An 8,666-nucleotide genomic window follows, 5' to 3' on the forward strand; every position below is an offset into this window, starting at 1 on the left:
TCCAAAAATGAACTCCCAGAAACATCAAAAACATTACCCAAAAAATAAGAACTTTGGCTAAGATCCAAAGTATAAAAACCCTGCTCACATTTTTTACTAAATTTCTCTGTTAGGTTTATCTAAGATATTGGCAGGCAAAAGCAGCCAGACTGGCAGTCTGATTGCAATACTGACATCTCATGGCTAAAAGAAGAAGTTGCTACCTTTCTTTCTTTTTCTCCTCATTCGTCCTCCATCTTCCTCTCCTTCGTCACCTGAAAAGTATCCATTTCCATAAGTGCCACATTGCTGTGAAAGTACAGAGTATTACACCCAAATGGTAGGTCACACACATTTGCACAGTCACACTTCAGTGCGACTGGAACCCTCATTCACTTCCAAAAAAAAAGCCAGATTCTTCTGAATCTGGATTTCTACAGGTGGTGTAAAAGTGGCACCAGGAAGCGAAATGCATATGATTTCTTTGAACGCCCCTTACACTGCTTACATAGCATTTCTTTGCAGCCTCTTCCCCAAACTCTAAGGCTGCCAAGAAACAAATTTCTGGGGAAGCATGGAAGCTGTTGCAGGGTTCTTCAGAGAGAGCACATAGAAGATCTAAATGTGTTTTCCCGCCTGTGATGCATTTCCTTTCTGAAAATACATTGTAATACTTTTATTTCCAATCCCAGCAGTGAAGGTGAATGAGCCCCTGAAGGACTTCTATATCACCATGAAGAAAACAGATGGATCTGACTTTGTAGCCACATCATTCTGCACTATCCATCTAGGCTTGGATCAGATCCTCAGGAATGCCGCTGGCGGCTCTCTCCACCACCAGCTACACCTTCAGCTCTTTCACGAGAAAACTGAAGAGTAAGCCTGAGGTCTTGAGCAAGACATGTCTGATGACTGCTCCCACAGTGTCTACTCCTTCCTTGTTGATGAGGAGAGGCGTGGAGGATAAGATGCCTGGGAGGTGACAGCCCCACAGCCCTGCTCTCCAGAGGGAAATACTGCAGCCAGGACCTGAACATGCAGACCTTGCAGGAGAAGGCAGGTAGAGAGTCTGATGACATTGAATTGCTGAGAGACTCCCAGAACAGGTTATTTTTTGCCAGAATGGTAGCAGGAGGCAAGAAAAGAGGCATGGGCTGTTATGGCTGGATCCCCCACGAGCACAAGCTCTGCCCAGAGTGCCTTCTCTACCAGCACATGTGCATACAAGAGAGGCAAGTCACCCCTGCCTGGTGGTTTGGCAGCAGGTCAGAGGCATGAGGAATGTCTGGGTGGGGATATGCTCCCTCAGAGCTGTCATCTTCAAGCTGGTGAAGAAACCTGGAGCACTGTGAAAACTTTACTTTTGTTTCATTCACTAAAGGTTTCCAGGAAGTTTTTCCATCTTAGCATCTAAGACAGAGCAACTCTGCCCTCTGTCTGCTCTCAGCATCCAGCATCCCAAGCAGTCTCTAGGATGATGTGAACAAGTTTAGCTGCTTTCAAACAAGAGAAAAAAGTGGAATGACAGGACAGGGAAGAGGAAGGCAAAACATGCTGAGGGCCCATTTTTGGGATGAATACTGATTTTTTTCTGAAGAGCTGGGGAGCAGTGGTCTCCTTCATCACTACCAGGGCTTCCAAGGAAAGAGCTGGTGCAGCGCTTTTTCTTCACTGGAGGCAGGTAACATGTATATGATGGATTTTCCTCCCCAGTAAGCATAACTAGGAGAAAGGAGACTGAGTTTTGGGGACCAAGAACCCCTGAAGCTTAGGTGCCTATGCTTTCAGAGCCACTGTACAAAAATTACTTTCTTGTGAATCGTATCTTTTAATGGTTCACAGCTTTGTAAGCTTGTTTGGCATACTGTAAATACAGTTGTTTTTCATTACCTGATCATTTACACTACATCTGTAGGCACTGATATAAACTACTACTGGTTTACCAATTAATAAACAAAGACATGGAATTAATTAGCAAATTAATAGCAGACAAAAAATAGCATCACCAAAGAACAGCATTTTCGGTCAGTCATGTATAAATGGTGAACACTTAAATTTAAAAAAAAAACAGTTTGGGGCTGACCAGGTTTTGAGACATTTTAAGAGGGGCATGTATCAGAAGTCAAATTCTTGGTCTGACACCCAAATGATGTCATTTTCAAAAATTCGTGATCAGGTATAAAAATAATTGCCCTGAACTTCTACAGCTATGGTCCACAAGAGGCTTGGTCCACTTTCTCTTGAGAGGAAAACTTCATTTCAGCTGGAGCCATGTCAAGCCTTTAAGTCACAAACCAAGACAACCTGGAAGACGGCACAGAGCTGAGGTATTTGATGTGCACAAGTATTTGATGTGCAATCAGCTTCTGTTCCACTGGAAAGGTATGGCTGGGTTTTTATCTATCCTATTGCAGTGCTGTGAGAGGACTGGTGAGGTTTACCATGCCCACTATACAGACATTGACTGTTCTAGTTCTGTGTAACACATCTCCCCTGCCACAACAGAATAAAGCAGAACACTATGGCATAATTGTTGATCATCATCTGACTACTAATGAGATGAAAATGTTTCAACAGATATCCTTGCAACTGGAATGTTTAACTCAACTGGAACCAGTAAGATGATTACTCCTTCATCTGAGTTCTGAATTTTTTTCAATTCTAAGTCCAGTCCCTAAATGCAAAACAATTAAGGACACAATTCCCACCCATTATGTGAATTATGAATGCAGGAAAGTTAACACTTGCTGGTAAAAAAGCGTTATATGTCATATCAGTAAGAGCCCTAGCTGTGATTCAGTGTTTTGCTTTGTTCTTCATGAAAATAGTCTTGGTTTTGAAAAGCTGACATATTTATGGAGATCTGCAAGGTGTATTTTGTTACTTGCTGTAAATATTACTTATGGGGATATTTCTGAAATCAATTTGATTGTCAAAGAGAAGCCTGTAATTTTCACTATAGCGTACGCATTAGGAAATCCCATAGGTAGATCTCCTGTCACTTGAAACCGTTTCAATATTGTAGGAAATAGCTGACAGAAAAGAAAAACATAGATAAGAGTCAGGGAGGGGGAAGGAGACCTAGCACTGGCTTTTATTGCAGTATCAAAAGCAAGAAAGAAATCTACAGTGATGTATCTACGTGAACCTATAATAGCACATTTATGTGGAATGCACAATGTATACTGAACACACATTGCAGAACTGGGAGGCAGGGAATTGCTTTCTGACAGAGATTTATGTCCTCTGAGTGAGGGAAAAGCCCTGCATGAATTCTGTATGTGAACTACTGAGAGGAGATAAAGCCTTCTCCAGTTTGGCATTATGCTTGTCCTGACCATGCATAAAAATATTCACTAGCACAGAATAGGCATTTCCCTGACACATCTTTCTCAACCTCCCTCTTTGGAACTGATCCTCTCTAGACAGGCATTGTATTCATTGGTTTGGACAAAACCAACTTTATTACCTTGAGGGTCAGGCTCTCAACTGTGTGAAACCGTGGGTCTGCTTGGGTTCCAATTGTTTTTTCACCATTCATCCCAAGGGAATGAGCTCCAGTCAGACTGAGAGCGCTGCCTTTGCAAGCATGAATCCAGGCACTTTCCTGTGCTGTGGAGGTCAGGTCACATTCCAGGCTTGGACAGAGCAGAACACAGACTGCCCCTGTGTGGTAAACTTACCTCTGGGGTTTCTGGTTCCCTTCTCAGATGGTCTGAGAAGCACCAGCACAGGGTAAGACTATTTTGAAGTCCCAAGTCCTCCCTTGGAAAGTGAGAACTAAAGCCTCACTGGGCTCTAATTATCATCTTGCATTTAAGATGACATTTGCACTTCCCAGCACTGAGCTGGAGTGTGAGGCTGTCTCAGGGGAGCAGAGAATAAGAACTCACGAGAGCTAAAAGGACTGAGGTGCTCCCACATGCACAGCACAAACCTGTGTTCCAAGACAGCACTGGCAACTCATCTTGCAGCTCCATGGCCCACAAAAGAAACATTTTTCCAGTCATCACTCATCTGCTTTATCCTCTTTTTCTGACCCTTACAGTCTGGTGGCAGAAATAAGTTTCTGGGAGGACTGTGCCAATCAATTGCCTTCCACTGGGTCAGAGCCTGAGGACGTGGCAAACTGACCACACGTGATATGCAGGTGGTCTCTGTGGGTTAAAGCAGAGGAGCCTTACATCCCCTTGCCTTAACCTGTCCCCTTAGAGAGCTCTGGACTGAGAATGCTCAATGTGCACTTTATCAGGTGCTGTTGTTGCTTACCTAGTCTTTGCCAAAATCAGGCAAAGATTCCCGCACTCATGTCATCAGGCTTCTGCTCAGGCCAGAATCAGCCAGCATTTCATTTGACTCAGCTTGCTACACTCTAGACAATCTACGTCACTCTTCAATAATAATAGAACTGTTTAAGTGCTGCAAAAAGACCCCAACTTCCTCATCAATGATTCCGAGTACTTCAGGGTGATGCTGAGCTATCCAATAGCATCATGACCTTTCTCAGCTGAACATACTCTGAGGGTTCCCAGAAGTAACTTTCTGATCCTAGTCTTGCTTGCATCTGTCAAAAAAGCGCTTACATCTTGTTTATACTGAAATAGAGCTTCATTAAAGCACACTTGCTGTGGAATAATCAAGTAGCTCAGGTAAGGGATATTGCAAGGAAGGAACACTAATGGGAGGGAAGGAAGGAAGAAGTGGAGCTAGAGAAGCATCACAGTGTAACTGAGAGAAATGAATGTGTCTAGCAGAGGGAAAAAATGGTAACTGACAGGGTAACCACAGAAAGTTTTAAGAAATTGCTGACAAGACTTACAAAGGACCAAAAGGGCATAAAACCAGGCCAGCTAGAATTACAGACCACATTACTGTGGAAAGGCAAAAAAGTAATAATCACAGAAACAAGAATCACCATGTTTCCTGTCAGCTTTAGGGTTCTGCTGCTGTACTGAGTTGTCTTCAGCCATGCTGAGGGAAGCAATTTGCTGACTTAAGACATAGAGGATATCACTGAGATGGGGTTTTGGATAAGCAAAAATGTATTAGGTTTTAGATTTTCCACTCTTTGTTGAATATCACCAGCTATCCTTAACATATGTCTGTATCACCAGAAAACTGTGGTGAGTGCTGCTGGACTCACAATTTCCTATGTACTGCAGGGATCAAGACATCCTACTGACATCTCTGAAACCTTGCCACTGGGTTTATCACTGGAATAAGGTACAAAGGAGCATGGGGGACCATTTCCATTACTATAAATGGAAATTTTTTTTTTGTAATTGCTCTAGCACTGCTTGGCTGAAGGGAAGATCAGTACCAAAGGCCAAATGAGCAGTTGTTTGTACCTATTAATGACTTCCTGTGCTTAGGAACCTGTCTTATGTCAGTACACTGCTGTGTCATGTGAACAGCAAACCCATCAAAAAAAGACGGACAGGTTAAGCAGGCTTGTTTGCTGACAGAGCAAACTGACCAGTTCAAGGTATTACATTGAAAGTGATTAGGCCTGAATCTGACAAAGCCAATCTGCGTGAGAGGGAGACTGGGACACATACACAGGCCCAGCTCAGAGGGAAAAGTCAGCCTTTGCAAACTCAAAGTCCAGGGAAGCAGGCTATGCTTAGAATGAGTAGCTTGAAACCAACCCATCATTTAGATGGGACATAAATCCCCCCTTACAGAGACTACCAGGGGTGCTGGCAAGGCAGCCAGTCCTACACAGGCCAGTGCACAACATTTTGCTTTCTGTGGACAAACAAGCCCTTTGCTGGGCAGAGCTTGAGAACATGACTCTTGGTGTGTCTCTTCTGGACAGGCTGTAAACACCCAGTCCTTCTGACCCATCCCAGTTGTCAGCCAGCTGTGCAGTCTTGCTGGCAGAGAAATATCAAGACAGCAGCTTTGGCTTGGGCCCACATTGGACATTCCCACTTCCACAAGTGGGCACTGACTGACAGGTGGAGAAAATCTACAGTCATCCAGGCAGAGAGATGCTCTAACATACTTAGGGCATGCAGTGATGGCTAAACCCCAGCAAAATGGGAAACTTTATCTGGTCACTGTTGCAAACAACAAAGCACAAGAAAGAAAGCTCTTTCCAAACACAGAGTGTAACACTACTATTTTGGTTTCCATCTCTCCTACTCAAAATTTTAAACAGAAAAGGCCCAGACTCTGACTTACTTTGTTGTCTTCACCATCTGAAAAAGAAAACCAAACCAAAGCTAAAGCACTAGCTATTAGTGAAAGCAAAGATAAACCAGAAAGCAAAGAGCTCTGCGTCTCCTGGCATGGGGTGATGAACCAGCTGCTGGTGTGGGATGCAGAGCAATAGTCTCCAGATGATGCCTCACACTACCTGACTAACCAGGAGCTAATCCTGACAATTCCACTGGCTTTCTGTGTACCTGCAGGCATTGGTACCCCTTAGCATTTTTCTTCATCCGCAAAAATGGAGGTAACAGAAACATAGTTTGCCTCATGCGAGGATTCAAATAACACACTGAAAAAGCCTATGAAGATGTAAAGATGTCTGTAAATCTACACATATTTTTTACAATGAGACATCTTTCCCTACTGAAGTTTATGCAACACCACCCAGTCATATAATATGCTGATATGTGCAACATATGTGTATAGTGAAGGTGGCATGTAAGCTTGTGATTTGTACATTCCAGGTAGATTTTCTGAACAACTTTCAGACCTTATGTACAAAATCTTCATGAAAAAAGAAGCATCCACTAACACCAAAGTATCCAGATTAGAGGCCTTAAAGAGAACAGATTGAGAACTATGTCACCACCTTTCATAATTCAATACCTGAATGACCCTGGCAGAAGGCAATAGCTGAGGAAAGTAATTTCCTCACCAGTAGTTTAACATAATTTTTCATAATGTCTCACTGAAATAATCAACCTTTCTCTATTTAATCTATTAAACTTTCTCTCTAAAAAACGTATATTCAAGGAAGGAATGTAAAGATCATTTTCCCAGAAACATTTATCATTTGGTTCCTTCTATGAGTGGAAGAACTAGGAAACAGGACAACGTTGTCTTTGTAAAATACCTGGGTTGTGCTCTGTGCTTCCAATAAATGCACAAACTCACCGAGCAAGCTATTAACCGAACAGCATGTGAAAACTACTTCACTGATTAGTTGCCAAAGTTGCCATTCACTACAGAAAGCTCTGTATTTTAGCCCTCCAGACGTGTTTCAGAACACACTGATTACCAGACTTTCCAGACACAACAGCGTTACTGGCAGGTGCTACAGAATTTTCCCTGTGTGTTAGCAAAACATAAATCAGGCACACAGAGCTCTGGACAGGTGGACTTTCCCAGCTGGGTGTCAGACAATCCTTCCCCCATTCTCCACCTCCTCCTTCAGAGGTGTCTGTGCACACAGACCATCCAGCAGACCAGCTGGCTTCTGGTAATTTTTCCCTTAGGATTCATGTGCCCATATGTTCCCCAAAACATGGGGATCAGCTTCAGTTTCAGCAGAAGGACTGATTGACCGTCCTTCAAGAAGGCTTGCTATTTGAGCTGATTTGTCAGGAGGAATTGTCACTGCTATAAATTTGGCCATCAGGAATCATCCAGCTGCTTTCTCAGCCATTCTCCTGATTTTGAATGAATTAGCTACCATAATGCTTAAGAGGATGCACTGAGATAGTCACTGCCTGCTCATGTCTGTGATCACGTACTACACTGTTCCTGGCTCATTCCCTCCTTCAGCCCTTGTGCTCTCCCCCTACAACCCTGCAGATTCTGTAAGAGAAGCCATAAAAGCTGTGCACTTCTAAGGTGCCATTGTCTGCATTTCCCTCCATCAGTTCAAGCTCATGTTCCCTGTAAACTGGTTGATAATCGACACTCTCCTCTTCTCTGAGGAGGCTGAGCAAAACCTGGCCTCCTCATGCATTTCTTCAAGGTTTGGGTTGGAGCACTAACTTCTCGGCTATGCAGCAAGATGGTAAGTGACCTCTAGCCTTTAAATTACAAAGGTGATTTAATAAAAGCCTAGAGCCATCCAAAAGTGTGTACCTCAGACAAGGATCCTTGAACAGTGGTCATGAACAGTGCTACCCAGCTGTGCCCACAGGACTAGAAAACTACAGGTGGCTTGACCCTTGCTGAAAGCACATGAAGGCAAAAACAGTATTTATCAATTTTGGTAATTGAGCACATCAAAGCAATTAGGAAGATCTAAGCAAGCTGACCCAGGGGCTGTAATTTCTTTCCACTAGCGCATTGCACTGAGTATTTTGTGTTCTGATATAAATTCAAACACATCATCAGGTATTATTTATCAGTTTCACACCAGTGCTTCTAGGAATTCAGCAGAATGAAAATACTAAAGAAAAAGGGAGAGTAAAACTACATATGGTAGGAAATCACACATGGTTTTACAGGCCAAGCTTTTTGAGTTAAACCAGAGCATTTTCCAGAGGCTTTTGTGGTCGGGAAATGCTGGGTCACTTTGGAAAACAAAGATGTGAAAACTTGTCTAGGGGAAGAAAAAGATGACAGAGCTAAGAAACAAGCTGTGGTTCAGTTCTTTTAGTGCTTCTGTACATCTTTGATCCCTTTACCTCATCTGTTCTTGAGAGATTACAACTCTGCCATCACTTTGAAAAATCTGATCTCACGATGCTTTAGCCCAGTCTGTGAGCTGCTTCCAC

This window comes from Zonotrichia leucophrys, chromosome Z (genome assembly GCF_028769735.1).
Source record: "Zonotrichia leucophrys gambelii isolate GWCS_2022_RI chromosome Z, RI_Zleu_2.0, whole genome shotgun sequence".
In the NCBI taxonomy this organism is placed as follows: domain Eukaryota; kingdom Metazoa; phylum Chordata; class Aves; order Passeriformes; family Passerellidae; genus Zonotrichia; species Zonotrichia leucophrys.